Source organism: Chlorocebus sabaeus, chromosome 2 (genome assembly GCF_047675955.1).
Source record: "Chlorocebus sabaeus isolate Y175 chromosome 2, mChlSab1.0.hap1, whole genome shotgun sequence".
NCBI classification, from domain to species: domain Eukaryota; kingdom Metazoa; phylum Chordata; class Mammalia; order Primates; family Cercopithecidae; genus Chlorocebus; species Chlorocebus sabaeus.
The window spans coordinates 34,084,105-34,099,887 of NC_132905.1; positions in this window are offsets into that span (position 1 = coordinate 34,084,105).

Here is a 15,783-nt window from a genome sequence, read left to right on the forward strand (position 1 = left end):
CTGTGTCCCCTTGGCCCATCTGAGTTCACATGTAACTAAGGCTTCCAGAATGCTGACACCTTCCCACCCTGATGCCTGCCTCTCTCTTCTCTGCCTGAGGACTTTTTCCGGCATCATCTGAACTTGCCGTACTCCCCCCAGGAGCACCCCCAAACTGTGTGCTGTCAGGGGTCCCAGGGCAGTTCTCTCCAGTGGTAGATGGAGTCTGTGGATAAATGCTCCAACTCCCCACTTTTGTGGCTGGATGACCTGAAATGTGCTACCACCCTCTGTCTCCTAGAATGTTCTGGGTGGGGTGAAGCCCCAGTTGCACGCAGTAGTTGATCCATTACCACACCTGCATGTGTGTGGATATTGAAAATGGAAAGAGTTGTAGCACATGAACCTTAGAAGCTGCCGGATTTCTCAGGAAACAAAGGAGGGAAAAAAGGGTTTTATCACTTCTGCTTGGGGCACTACCTGGCTTGGGGGTGGGAAGTCCCTGGGGCATCCTGAGGCTTCCAGAACCTCCAAGGGGGTGACTGTGGTGGCCTATGAAGGAGGGCCTGGCTCCAGGGGCCTCGAGCTAGAGAAAGGGACTTGTTCTTCATGGATACACATGCAGGAACATACACCTGTATTTCCACAATCCTTGGACAGGCAGACGCTGCTTCGTGAGAAACTAGATCCTGCATTAGCAGGTGAGGAACCCAGAAGTCTCCCAAATCTATCTTCAGTGCTCTAACTTTTTATTCCCAGCTCTTTACTTGGCCTTGAGGGTGGGTTGGGGGTGGGGACAATAAAATAAAGAAGCATTATAAAGAAAGCATGTTTTCTCTTCAGCTTTCTTCCACTATTTCCTCTCATCAAAACTCGATTTGCTTATGCTATCAATACATGGTGGTTATTTCCTACTACATCATGAATGGACCTTGTTGGTGATGAGTTCCTGAAAGTTTGCATGTAATTCAAGATGTTTTTGAAATAAAAGTGTGAAAATATGTCAAAAGTGTATTAGCTTTGTAAATGTACATTATGTAAAATGGGCCTCTCCTTAATGAATGTATTTTGTGGGTCCATATTCTCAGATGCTAGGTTTGCAAGGAACATCTTCAAGCAGCTTTCATGTGACTCCTGACCTTGGGTGGCTGGGATTCCTCACACAGTGTTCTGTGAGGAGGGCAGTGCATCCTCTTAGAACACTGCCTTCACCCTCCGTGTGATTGTTCTTCATTAGGATGGCAGCATCCTGAGGCCCTCTGAGCCTCCTCCCTCAGCTAGATCCTTGTCTTGTTACTTTGAGTGTTGCCAGCCAGGGTCAGCTTCCAGGCCTGCGGTCCTGACCACGCCATTCTTTCCCTCCAAACCCTTGGTGTTCAAAACATTTACTATTGACGTGTCAATAGTAAGTGTTTGGAGGGAAAATTCTAACTCAGTATCAACTTCTATTCTCTATCTTGTTTTCAGCTTTGCTTACTCATTCTGTGGTATTTTCTTGAGAGACACACAAAGATTTTAATGGTTTTCATTTTTCTGATGGATTGTTATTTCTCTGAATGGGATTTTATGCCAAGGCTGACCTGAGAGCAGGGTTGGCTTTAGGTTAAGTTATAATTGCCTGACTGGGACAACAATGGAAAATGCCCCCAGATTTTTAAATGAGTGACTTCTGAACAAAAGTTAATAGCATATAATGGAAACAGTCAAATGGCAAAATTAACAACATGAAAGTAAAAATGGTCCAAGGTGATGTCAAAGCTCATACAGAGTAGTATTCTTTTGTTCTTGTTCTTGTTCTTTTATTGAATAAGGCAAGTGAGACAAACCAGGATTGGAAATGCTGCCATTTGAAGCACTCTGGACAGTTACTCTGAAAATTCCGGCTTATACTTTTTCATATTTTGCTTTTGATTTTTCTGCCAGGGAGAAGCATCTTGAGACTGCAAAGGGTAGACGGAGCACTGGGTCAGAGGGAAATGGAAGCTCAAATGGGCTGAGGGAGGAGGCAGAAACTTTCATTTGTGTTAAGTGCATTCAGGTCTCCAGGTCTATTAGATCATATCTTAAGGAAGTAACAATTTGTGCAGGATAATGGCTCAAGCCTCACACGCAAACCTCTACCTTCTTAGAAATGGTTTGTCAGAGATGACAAGGTATTAACCCTAATACACAAATAATATAAAATGGTGCTACGGTTTGAATGTGTCCCCTCCAAAATCCAGGCATCGAAACTTTTTTTTTTTTATACAGAGTTTTGCTCTGTTCCCCAGGCTGGAATGCAGTGGCATGATCATGGCTCACTGCAGCCTCTGCGTCCCAGGTTTAAGTGACTCTCCTGCCTCGGCCTCCCAAGTAGCTGGGATTATAGACATGTGCCAACACACCCGGCTAATTTTTGTATTTTTTGTAGAGACAGTGTTTTTGCTATGTTGGCCAGGCTGGTCTTGAACTCCTGACCTCAGGTGATCTGCCTGCCTCGGCCTCCCAAAGTGTTGGGATTACAGGCGTGAGCCACTGCACCCGGCCCAGGTATTGAAACTTAATGGCCCATGGCATAGAATTAGGAAGTGGAGGCCTTAAGAGGTGATTCAGTCACGAGGATTCTTTCCTTGTGAATGCGATTCAGGCCCTTTTAAAAGAGGCTTCACACAGCAGCGTTTGGCCCTCTTGCCCTTCTGCCTCCTAACATGTAAGGACACACTGTTTCTCCCCTCTAGAAGATGCAGCATCAAGGTGTCACCTTGGAAGCAAAGAGCAGCCCTCACCAGACACCAAACATGCTAGCATCTGGATTTTGGACTTCCCAACCTCCAGGACTGTGAGAAATAAATGTCTGTTCTTTATACCTGCGTCTCAACCATTCCAGATGTTGAGGATTTGAATTTATTTCCACAAGTCTTAAATTCTTTGGTGATGCAGGTGGTGGTGCTGAAATGTTACAAATCAACACGTGGGTTTCTTCTTTGGCTAAAAACTATCTCCAGATTCCAAATGATACAAAGTTTGGGTTAGAGTATTAGGGAGCATCAATGGCAAGACAAAGAAAGCCACTCGGCCTGGCTTGAGTTAAATGCAGTTTGTTATAATAAAGCAACAGATGGCAACCACCACAGAGTGGGCAGCCAGGCCTCGTCAACCTAAATTACAAACATTTTGAAAAGAAAATGATATTTATTTGGGAATAGGCATTGCGATGGAAATGCATGTACGCTGTGTGCCTATTCAGGGAGGTAAAGGAAGACAAGGGTTTTTAGAGGAAAAATAAGGAGGGTTACATAACTGCTTTGGGATCATTATCCTTGACTACAAGTTTCAATAACAAGGGTTGCACCAGTCTGAGGTTGGACAGGCAGTTGCTGGGCAGATGTCCTTGTAGAGGTATTTTTTTGTGTAAGGTTGAGATGGACTTTGTGCAAGGTTGTGATTTTTGCAGTCTTTTGTGATAGTTTTTGTACCTGACAACCCTCTCTTCAAGGCCTCATCTGGCTCTGTTTGTTGGGATTTTTAACATAGGTGACTTTATTTTGATTCTGAGAGCTTTCACAGCCTCATGTCGCAGTATTTAAAACACTTGCTCCCCCTCCCTCCTTTTATATGATCATTGAAGTTATTTTTTCTTGTGAAAGCAATACATATCAAATAGACATATTAGCAAATATAGATAAGACTAAAGAAAACAAGAATAAAAGAAAATGAAGAAAATATCTAAAATATTTATAAAATATTCATGTTACTTTTATTACCCTTCATATTACTTTTATGTGTACATATAATTTTTCCTTACCCAAATACAATCATAATTTTTGAGCTAGACTCTGCCTCCACCCCATATCACGATATATTCTGCAATAATACTTGAATGGTTGCATAGCATTCAGCCATTTAATGGCCGTATATCACATAGCTGGGAAGAACATCCCTGTAGTTAAATAAGTTGTCAGGAGTAGAAGGTGCAGAAAAAATGGGCATGTTTTTAAGCTTTTGAGGCATGCAGCCAAAGTGGTTGTACCAATTTAGATTCCCACAAAAGCGTACTGTGAATCTCCCAGCATGATATTATCACTTTTTTCCTAATTATTACCAATTTGATGAGTGAAAATGGCATTTGTTTTAGTGAATGATTAAAGTTTTTTGATTGCTGTAAAGTTAATTGTGAAACCCTGGCTTTTACAAAGAACCTCAAGAGACAAAGTGAGGAGGAAGCGTATTTTAACAATTTTTAAAGTCACTGGCTATTGGTTTCTTGGTCTTTTTTCACTGTCTTATCTGGATAAGGAACCCAGCTACTCCTGTGATTGATTTAACACCCCATGTTTCTGGTTACCTATGTGAATGCTGGTGTATTCATCTTGGAATATTCTCAAGTTATTTTCCCTTTATACATGAACCAGAGAAATATGTGAAATTATGATAGAAAAGTTTAGAAAGTTGAGAATTTTTTTCTGATCAGACATCTGTGAGAAATTATCTTTATTATCTTTGAAATTCTTCTTTCTTATTGTGTAATATACTTTGCTGAGCCAAGGTTTTCTCTTTCAGTGCATTCTTTGTTTATAAGAAACTATGTCAGTTGCAATAATTTGTTGAACAATTTTCTTGCTTTCTGCTCCTTTTTTTCTCTAAAGAACAGACAAAAGAAATGAGAAAGAATAAGAATGCTATATTTCACTGGTATTTTTCAACTTTCTAAGATTTTAGTGCTCAAAAAATTGTATAGAGGCATTCTTATGTATACACTGCTTTTATGTTTATTTGTTGGAATTGTTATATTCCTTCCCAGTAGAGAGGTACTTGCTTAATATTTGTGGAATTTGTAAGTGGAAATTATACATAACAATAATGCAAGATTACTCATAGGAAAATAACATTTCTGTGTGACTATCTGATGTTGATCATCAGAAGAGGGATTCACGTTGGGTTATTTTTCTGATGATATTGCCAGATTTATCTTAATTTGTCCACAGCTTCTCCTAGCTTTTCTTGTCCCAAGGGCACACATTGGCAAGAAGCTTGGGGTGGTTGGGGAAGTAGTTTTTGTCCAGGAATTGAGTTAATTTGGCCCACATGACCCCCATGGCCACTTCTAAACTTCACAGAGGAAAAGTACATCATCAAAATAAATCCTAAAATTCACAATAGAACAAATATATAAATATAGAAAACTACAGTTGCAGAACTGATTAAATAAAAGGAATCCTGAGATCAAAATGTGATTTTAACTATAGTGTTCACAGCTGCATGTTCCATAGCTATAAGCCATATGTGCTCTTTAAATTTACATTAAAAAATTTAAATAAAACTAAAATTTAATTCCTTAATCACATCTGTCACATTTTAAGTGTTCATTAGCCACACATGGCTGATGTTGGTCGAATAACTTTCACTCTTGTTTCTAAGGGATGTACTGTATGTATTTTTGAGTTGTCTGTATATTTTGATCTTGAAAAACCTTTTTAGCTGGAGAGAGACTGCTCCTCCCTGGGCCAGCCGATTTTAGAGATAGCAAAGGACCCTGCCAGGAGTGTGCCTCTGATATGAAAACAAACCAGTCCTAAACCAGACCTCCCCTATCTGGCCCATGCAGTCCAGGAAGCAATATTCCTCTGCCATAATCATCCCAGGGCCAGGTACTGGGCAACTAGAGATTACTACTATAGGCCAAAGATCAACAAAATTATGCAAATGAACCAATCCTAAGCTGTTTATGCTGCCCCATTCTGCTTTTCCCACTGAAGCTCCAATGAAGGCTCTAGCCTCGGCTCTCTCCTCCTGTCTTTTGCCTCCTGACCACTCTGGTGTCTCTCCCATGTGGCCCTTCATGGCTTGCCGTGCCTCCTGTCTCTAGGACCTGTGAGTCCAAGAGACTTGGTTTTTTCCTGAGCCTCTCCTGTGTTGCCTTTTGTAGCTGCACATGCTCTTCTCATAAAAGAAACAAGGGGGCCAGACGTGGAGGCTCATGCTTGTAATCCCAGCACTTTGGGAGGAATTCGAGACCAGCCTGGCCAACGTGGTGAAACTCAGTCTCTACTAAAAATACAAAAATTAGCTGGGCATGGTGGTGACTGCCTGTAATCCCAGCTACTGGGGAGGCTGAGGTGGGAGAATTGCTTGAACCCAAGAGGCGGAGGTTGCAGTGAGCCAAGATCACACCACTGTACTCCAGCCTGGGCAACAGAGTGAGACTCCATCTCAAAAAGGGAGAAAGAGAGAAAGGGAGAAAGAGAGAAAGAAGGAGAGCAAGAGAGAGGAAAGAAGGAAGGAGGGAGGGAAGGAAGGAAGGAAGGAAGGAAGGAAGGAAGGAGGGAAACAAGGGAAATGCACACAGAAAGTAACTGAAAAACAGAAGTTGCATATGTTCATGTTATTCCCCAAACACACTTTAAAGAGTTGGCTTTTATTATTTATTTTTATTTATTTATTTATTTATTTATTTATTGAAATGTAGTCTCACTGTGTTGCCCAGCTGGTCTCAAACTCCTGGAGTCCAGCAATCCTTCTGCCTCAGCCTCCTGAGTGACTGTAACTACAGGTGCTCACCACCCCACCCGGCTAGAGTTTACTGTTTAGGAATGAAGTCTAAACTTTTGTGAGTGAGGAATATACTTTTCCAACCCATTAGTGTTGAGCCTGTCTATATAAATTATGCTGGCCAATGGCATGTTAGTGGACGCAGTGTGTCCAGAGGCTTGAAATGTGCTTGTCTTCTTATTGTTCTGCCTCCATCATGAAAAGAGCTTGCCTTAGATAGCTATTGGTCCAAAGAGGATGAAACACTCCTGGATCCAACCTGCAGTTGAGATCCAAGCCTGCCAAACTCAGTTTATATTGGCCCAATCCCAGGCAACCTGAGGATGCAGGAGTGAAAATCAATTATTTGGTGTTGAATGCCGGTGAATTTTGGGTTGATGTGCTATCTCATACCACACTTACCCTTTCATCTTTTTTTTTGAGACAGAGTCTCACTCTGTGGCCCAGGATGGAGTGGCCGTGGCGCAATCTCAGCTAACTGCAACCTTCACCTCCTGGGTTCAGACAATTCTCATGCCTCAGCCTCCTGAGGAGTAGCTAGGGTTACCGGCACCTGCCACCACACCTGGATAATTTTTGTATTTTTAGTAGAGATGGGGTTTCGCCACACTGGCCAGGCTGGTCTCAAACTCCTGACCTCAGGTTATCTGCCCACCTCGGCCTCCCAAAGTGCTGGAATTATAGGTGTGAGCCACCACGCCTGGCCCCTTTCATCTTTTTTTTGGTATAAATTGTTGTCTCTGCTTTGAATATTCTCCTTATCTTTGTCCACCTGGGTGAAATCCTTGGTATACTTCCAGCTCCACATTCAAATATCACATCTGCTATACAATCTTCCTGGATTTGTTTTCTTCTACCTTCTAAATATAGTTGTAAGAGATATTTTTTGAAAAGCACCCAAACTTTAAACAAATTTTCTACTCGCACTCACTACACAATACTTCACCTCTGGTCACCAACATGTGTGGGGATTTCTTCCCACCAAAACCCAATTCTCTGGTAGACATTAACTAAGTGTCATACAATGTAACTCAGAGTTCAGTAGGCATTGCTCCATTATCTCATTTCCTGGATAGTATTTCTTCGCTCAAAAGTGTTCATGATTTTTTTTTTTTTTGAAATTTTCGTCTCCTTGTATAGTTTCAGTGTCTTCCAGTTGATTATTTTGTGTCTGTTGGGATTTATCTTTCATGTATGTTTTTTCCCTCAGCCATCTGGCAATCTGCTCACGCAGAAGGGTGAGCCCCTCACAGCTGATTGAATGCTCTGAGTGCACAGGTGCGGCCTGGCAGCTTCAAACGTCTGGGCCCTTTTCACTGAAAACCTCTCCACTTCCTGTTGGAATGATGGCTAGCATTCTGGGAACTGCGTGAAGAACGAGGCTGGGGGAGGGGATAGGGCTGCCCCAGCATCCACAATGCCCACACTCATGTGGTTCTCCTGTTCTCAGTGTGACACCCTGCTTTCCACTGAGTTCAGTATCTCCTAACCAGATCCTGTATTCACCCTCTTGAAATGAATCTCTGGCTTTCTGCAGGGGAGGGCAGGAAGTCAGTGATCTGGCTAAACAGAGTTGGGGAGATCTGGGGATCTGACAATTTCTTAAACAGTTTTTTTTTTCCATTTCTCCTTACTTCAGCCTTTTCCTCCATCTTCATGTCCAGAGGGACCAGGTATCACCAATTAATCAGCCTTTTGGGGATTCAATGGCAAAAATAGGGCAGGCCTTTGGCTTCCCCACTGCTAGCCGAGCATTCAACTCCAGGGATCAGTGACCTTAGTGACCTCTCCAAATTGCCCTTGCTGCATCTCCTCCCGCATTCTCCCTGTGCTCACAGCCCACGGTACTTTCATGAGTGTTCAAGCTGCTGCTTTTACACAGGAGTGCTGATCACGCCATCCTTCTCCAGCCATGCTCTTCTCTTGGCTTCTTGAGCGCCCCATTCCTGGTTCCCTTGTCTCCCACTGGCAGTCCTCTTGTTGTTGCCTCCCCCTCTCCCTCCTCCTCCTCCTCATCCTATACGTGGTCACTGCCCCAGGACTTCGGCTCCCGTTTGCCTCTGTCTATACTCTCCAAGTGATCTCATCTGATCTCATGGTTTTAAGCAATATCTGTTTGCTGGTGATGTCCAGATTTGCATCTCTAGCCCTGCTTTCTCCTATTTGAGTAGATGCTAGAAGGAAATGAGAGGCAAGCCCCATGGATGTCTGGGAGAGTGGAATTCTGGGCACGGGGAGCAACAGGTGCTGGTGCCAGAGACGGGGTCTGCCTGGCATGTTGAGGAGCAGCTGGGCTGACCTTGAGCAGGAAGGACATATGGTCTGATGTCTGAGTTAGGAGTCTGCAGCAGCCACAGCCATCACCTACTAGCCTGCTCTACAGGAGAACAGATGGTGAAAACAGTGGAGTGGAGTATGAGTGTATGAGGTCAATGCTAAGGGCATGACCAAGTCATGGGGCCTATCTGTAGGACATGAGCGTCACAGGACTGATGCCTACACATTTGATGGAAAAGCCATGTCTGAAAACAAGAAGACCAAAGGTAGAAAATAGAGTACGTCTTATGGCCTTGCTACTCAGACTGTGGTCCCTGGACCAGCAGCATCCGCATTACCTGGGAGCTGGTTAGAAAGGCGGAATCTCAGGCCCATCCCAGACAAAATCAGTATTTGCATTTTGGCAAGATCCTCAGATAATTCGTTTATACATTGAAGTTTGAGAAACGCTGCCTTAAGCATTCCCAGTGAAGGACCATTGGGCACTCGGAGGAGAGTAGGTGTCTGATGCTCACACAAGTTCCTGAAGATGTTCTGATCTTGGTTTGAAAGGCTTATATGTTACTAGATTATATAGTCACCGACCAGGGAGATCTAAGGGACACCCAGGCAGAGAGTGTCAGGGATGTAGCCCAGGGCATCCTGGCACTGGAGTGGACCTCAAAGCTTGGACTGGGTACCCCACAGGTTCCTTTCCAACATCAAGAATGTATGCTTCTATATACATTATATTTGTACCTTATCTTTGCCTCCTTGTGCAAGTGATTTCTGTAAGACACATTCCATAAGTGGGCACATTTAAAATTTTCACAGATATTGCCAGATTTCCCAACAACAAAGGACACCCATTTGCGTTCCTGGTATTGGAACACATGTGTTCTCCACGCTGTTGCCAACATAACTTATTATCAATCTTTTACATTTTGGTACTTGGATACATTAAAAAGTTATATTTAGTGGTTCAAATTTACATTATTGGATGGTTGGACATCTTTTCAGGTGTATTGGTCATTTGTATTTTTTGCCCTGTAATAAGTCTGTTCACATACTTCTCTAATTTTTTAATAAGGTGGTTTTTCTCATTACTGATTTATGCACATTTTTTGATAAGTGGGAAATTAATTTTGGTCTTTTTCATGTATTACAGATATTTTCTTTTGATTTCGTTAAGACACACACACACACACACAATCACAAACATACCTTTACAATGTAGAAATTTAAAATTGTGGCCAGGCGCTTATGCCTGTAAATCCCAGCACTTTGGGAGGCCTAGGAGGGCAGATCACTTGAGGTCAGGAGTTTCAGACTAGCCTGGGCAACATGGCAAAACCCCTCTCTACTACAAATGAAAAAAAATTAACCAGGTGTGGTGCTACGCACCCTTAGTACCAGCTACTCAGGAGGCTGAGGTGGGTTAATCGCTTGAACCCCAGAGAGAGAGGTTGCAGTGAGCCGAGATTGTGCCACTACACTCCAGCCTGGGTGACAGGGTGAGACTGTCTCAAAGAAAAAAAAAATTAATACATTTAAAATTGTTAGTCACATTCATTTATCATGTCCTTTATGGCTTCCAGGTTTCATGTTCAAGCTTAAGAAGGCTTTCCCCCTTCCTAGCTTATTTTAAAAATGCACCCATGCAGGCCCGGTCAATTCATCAAATGATAAATTCAGTCTTTTAGAATTGTATCTTCTATGGACCGAATGTTTGTGTTCTCCCTCCACTGCCACCGATTGCCGCCGCTTCATATGTTGAAGCCCTAACCCCCGATATGATGGTATTTGGAGGTGGGGACTTTGGGAAGTAACTAGAATCCCTGATGGGATTAGAGGCCCTATAAGAAGAGGAAGACAAGCCGGGTGTGGTGGCTCACGCCTGTAATCATAGCACTTTGGGAGGCTGAGGTGGGCGGATCACGAGGTCAGGAATCCAAGATCAGCCTGGCCAACAGGGCGAAAGCCCGTCTCTACTAAAAATACAAAAATTAGCTGGGTGTGGTGGCAGGTGCCTGTAATCCCAGCTACTTGGGAGGCAGAGGCTGGAGAATTGCTTGAACCCAGGAGGCGGAGGTTGCAGTGAGCTGGGATGGCGCCACTGCACTCCAGCCTGGGCGACAAGAGAGAAACTCCATCTCAAAAAAAAAAAAAAAAAAAAAAAAAACAGGAAGACAGAGAACTCTCTTTCCACATGTGTGCACCCAGGAAAGGCCATGTGAGGACACAATGAGAAGATGGCCCTAGTGTGCAAAGGCAGAGGGAGCATTTGACTGTCAGCAAATAGTTTTCTGGTGAATTGACCCACAGCCCAGAAACCGACTCTTGGGTGGATTGATCAATTTACAGATTTTTCATTTTCTCCATCATTAGTTGCTATTTTTATTACATTCTTCTTTCAGTCTTCTTTATGTTATTGTGTTGAGTGCTGGGTTAATTTTTCCATTTCTTCTCATGTCACAATGAGAGCATTTAAGGCGATGCATTTCCCTTTGAGTACAGCTCTTGCCTCTCTTCTCCCATGAAACTGTTGCAGTACAAAAGAACTTACTCAGCTTGGACCCCAAAGTCCAAATTCTAATGGGATGATGTGGGGTCTGTGGTAGTAATGAGGCCTGGCCCTTCTGCTTCCTGCTTTCCTGCTTGTATGGCTCTCCTAGAACCAGAAAACAGGCTTGTCACGAAAGCTTCACTACTTCATGGAACTTAAACAAGTGTGTGCTGTCACATTCCAGTGCTGCTTATCGTGGCTAAGCCATTTAAACCTCAGGGATTAATAGAAGAGTTACTACATGCTTTGTATGGGTTTTTGCATGTTTGAAACTCATTTTGAATTATCTGAGTATTTAGGCTTTATTTAATATGAAAGACTATTAAATCACCTTGTGGCTAACCTTTTATCCCCTCCATAAGCCTTCATATCATTTACTGTCTGGAGTCTCTGAAATGTTCCATGTTAACAATGTTTTAAGAATTAGATCAGATTAGCTGGGCACAGTAGCTCACGCCTGTAATCCCATCATTTTGGGAGGCCGAGGTCAGGAGTTTGAGACCAGCCTGGCCAACATGGTAAAACCCTGACTCTACTAAAAATACAAAAATTAGCCAGGCATGTTGGCACACGCCTGTAATCCCAGCTACTGGGCAGGCTGAGGCAGGAGAATTGCTTGAACCAGGGAGGCAGAGGTTGCAGTGAGCTGAGATTGCGCCACTGCACTCCAGCCTACACAACCAGAGTGAAACTGTCTCAAAAAAAAAAAAAAAAAGAATTAGATTAGATTATGTACAAAAGTGTAGATAGAAAGGCTATGAAGAAATGCACCCCACTACTAACTGTGGTTAATTCTGGGTAAGTGGATTCTGGGTAACTTTTTTCTTCATATTTTGCCTCCAATTTTAAACCTTTTCTTCATTAGCGTGTATTAATTTCATAATTTTACAAGTGTTTTTAAATGATAGAAAATTTAAATTTTTGTATATTGTGTAAATTGCAATTATGTAAAAAATAATATGTATATTAATAAGACTAAAAGAAATGTACCAAAACATTAACAGAGCATTTTCCTGGGTGGTAGTGCAATGGATGATTTTTATTCCTTCCTTTTGCTAATCTGTATTTTCTTAGAATATATTTGTATATTCTTTATTCTTTTCATAATGGAAAAGTTAATTTTCTTTTTAATAAAGTAAGTAGAATTCTGCCAGGATGTCCTGGGTACGGAGCTCTTTTTTTCCACAGACGTTTCCTGCAACGTAAAGAGTTCTTTGAATTTAAACATTCAGATTTAATCTTTTCGTTCTTGAGACAGTTTTGTAACTGCCCAGCAGGGTTCACCTTGCTCACTGCCTAGACAGAGATGATTCATCATGATAGGGGAATTGCGATAGGGAAAGAGTAATTCACTCAGAACTGGCTGTGTGGGAGACCCGAGTTTTATTATTTCTCAAATCAGTCTCCTCAAGTATTCCAGGGTCAGAGTTTTTAAGGATAATTTGGTGGTGGGGGGCAATGAGTTAGGAGTGCTCCTTGGTTGGGTCAGAGATAAAATCATAGGAAGTCGAAGATGTCTTCTTGCACTGAGTCAGTTCCTACCACAAGATCAGATGAGCCAGTTATCAGTCTGGGTGGTGCCAGCTGATTCACCAAGTGCGGGAACTGCAAAATATCCTAAGCACCGATCTTAGGTTTTACAATAGTGATATTATCCCCAGGAGCAGTTTGGGGAGGGTCAGAATCTGTCTCTAGCTGCATGACTCTTAAACCATAATTTCTACTTTTTTGACTAATTTGTTAGTCCTGCAATACGTGGCAGTCTAGTCCCCAGGCAAGAAGGGGGTTTGTTTTCAAAGGGCTGTTATCTTTGTTTCAAACAATAAACTATAAACTAAATTCCTCCGAAAGTTAGCTCAGCCTACACCCAGGAATGAGCAAGGACAGCTTGGAGGTTAGAAGCAAGATGGAATGGGTTAGCTCAGATCTCCGTCACTGTTTCAGTTAGAATTTTGCAACGGCAGTTTCGGTTTTTCTTAATTATGCCTTTATTTGTTCTAGTCTAATGGTTCTTGCTTCTTACTCAGAAACACCCTCTGTTCTTGGGTTTTGATCTCTGGTCTCTATGCTTTTCTATCTGTCATCTTCTCTCTCATTTTTTCATCACTTTATCATTTTTCTCTCTATCTGGGAGAACTTTGCAAGTTGATCCTCCATGTCAGTGCCCAAGGGAGAGCCTCTCTCATCCTGGAAATAGGATTATAAGAAACTCATATCTGTTTAGAGGAGAAATTGGGAAACAGTCTGTGAATGCAGCCCAGTTGAATGATGTAAAAGAAGTGTGAGGGGTTTTAGCGACATCCAAGAACCCTGGGAGCATGTGGCTGCTTGAGCTCAAACCATGGGCCTGACCAGTTAGGACAGCGTGGCAGCACAGGCGAACACGAGGGCCCAGGAGCTGGCTGGGAACCCCATCTGCCTCCTAGGGAGGGGAGGCCACAGGGGAAAGAGAGTCACAGGACAGATCTGCTGGGACCAGCCCTGATACACAGATGCTAATACACACGGAAAGAGTTGTTTCCAGAGTTCCAGCACCGCAGCTCCTCCCTCCAGGAGGAGCTCTTTTTTGAAAGAGTCTTGTTCTGTTGCCCAGGCTGGAGTGCAGTGGCTTCATCTTGGCTTACTGCAGCCTCCGCCTCCTAGGTTCAAGTGATTCTCCTACTGATACAGAATGGCTGGGTTCCCAGCTAAACCCCATGCTCAAGCCTGGAACCTTGGCCCTGAGTGAAAGCAGCTGACCCTGCAGGTCTGGGTTCCCAGCTAAACTCCACCCTCAAGCCTGGAACCTCAGCCCTAAGTGAAAACAGCTGACCCCATTTTTCTGCCCAAATGATTGCCTTTTTGGCCTGCCACACCCCTATGCTGTACCCATAAAAAGACTTCAGCTGAAAGAACAACATAAGTGGCTGATGCAAGTGGTCGGGGATGCAAGCTGCTGAGTATCAGGGATACTTGCGGCTGAGCATCGGTGACTATGGATAGACACAGCTAACTTCAGACAGTGTGGCTTCAGGGAAAGATCACCTTCTTGCACCATCCCCCTTCCAATTCCCCGTCCCACTGACAGCCACTTTTACTGCCCAATAAAATCCTTCACATACTACCTGTCAAATAGTTCATATGACCTGATTCTTCCTGGACACCAAACAAGAACTTGGTTGTCAAAAAGGGTAAATGCAGGAGGCTGTCACCCTGACCCTTCACTGAGTTGTTAACACAGCCATCCGTGGACTGCAGGGTGAGTGAGATGAGCCACTCCAGTTCCTGCCCATGAAGGGGGTCAAGCGAAAAATTTTACCTCAATGCCTCAGCCTCCCAAATAGCTGGGACTACAGATGCGTGCCACCATGCCCTGCTAATTTTTATATTTTTAGTAGAGATGAGGTTTCACCACGTTGACCAGGCTGGTCTTGAACTCCTGGCCTCAAGCGATCCACCCGCCTCTGCCTCCCAAAGTGCTGGGATTACAGGCATGAGCCTCTGCACCCTGTCTGTTGCATTGCTTTTGAGGTCTTTGTCATAAGTTCTTTTCCTAGGTCAATGTATTATTAAAAAGTCAAAAAGCAACAGGTGTTGGTGAGAATGCAGAGAAAAGGGAACATACACGCTATTGGTGGAAATGTAAATTGGTACAGCCTCCATGGAAAACAGCATGGAGATTTCCTAAAGAACTAAAACTAGAGCTACCATTTGACCTAGCACTCCCACTACTGGGTATCTACCCAAAGGAAAATACATCATTATGTTACAAAGATATCTGCACTCGTATGTTTATTGCAGCATTATTTACAACAGCAAAGTCATGGAATTAACCTAAGTGTCCATCAACAGATGATTGGGTAAAGAAAATGTGGCATACATACACCATGGACTACTACTCAGCCATAAAAAAGAATGAAATAATGTCTTTTGCACCAACATGGATGGAACTGGAGGCCATGATCCTACCTAAAATAACTCAGAAACAGAGTCAAATACCACATTCTCACTTATAAGTGGGAGCCAAACAATGTGCACACATGAACATACAGAGTGGAATAATAGACACTGGAGACTCCACAAGGTGGGAGGGTGGAAGGAGGATGAGGGATGAAAACGTACTTATTTGGGTGATGGTTACACTAAAAGTCCAGGCTTCATTGCTATGCAACTTATCCACGTAACAAAAATGCACTACATCTATAAATATTTTTTAAAATGTTATTTTCTTTTTGTCACCAAAATTGGTCTCCCATCAGAGCCACCTGGGCCTCTACTGATTCCATTATTTTGGTTGTACTAGCCAGCCTTCCTGGAGCACTGTGAGATTTGGGCCTTGGGGATACAACCGTTTGGTTTTACAACATGATCTCTCCCCCAGGGTGTGTGGTGCCCCATGGGGCTGATTTGCGGAGGCTTTCCCGGCATAGCCTCACAGTGACAGGAGTCACTGCTCCCTGCAGCATGCACCCTCC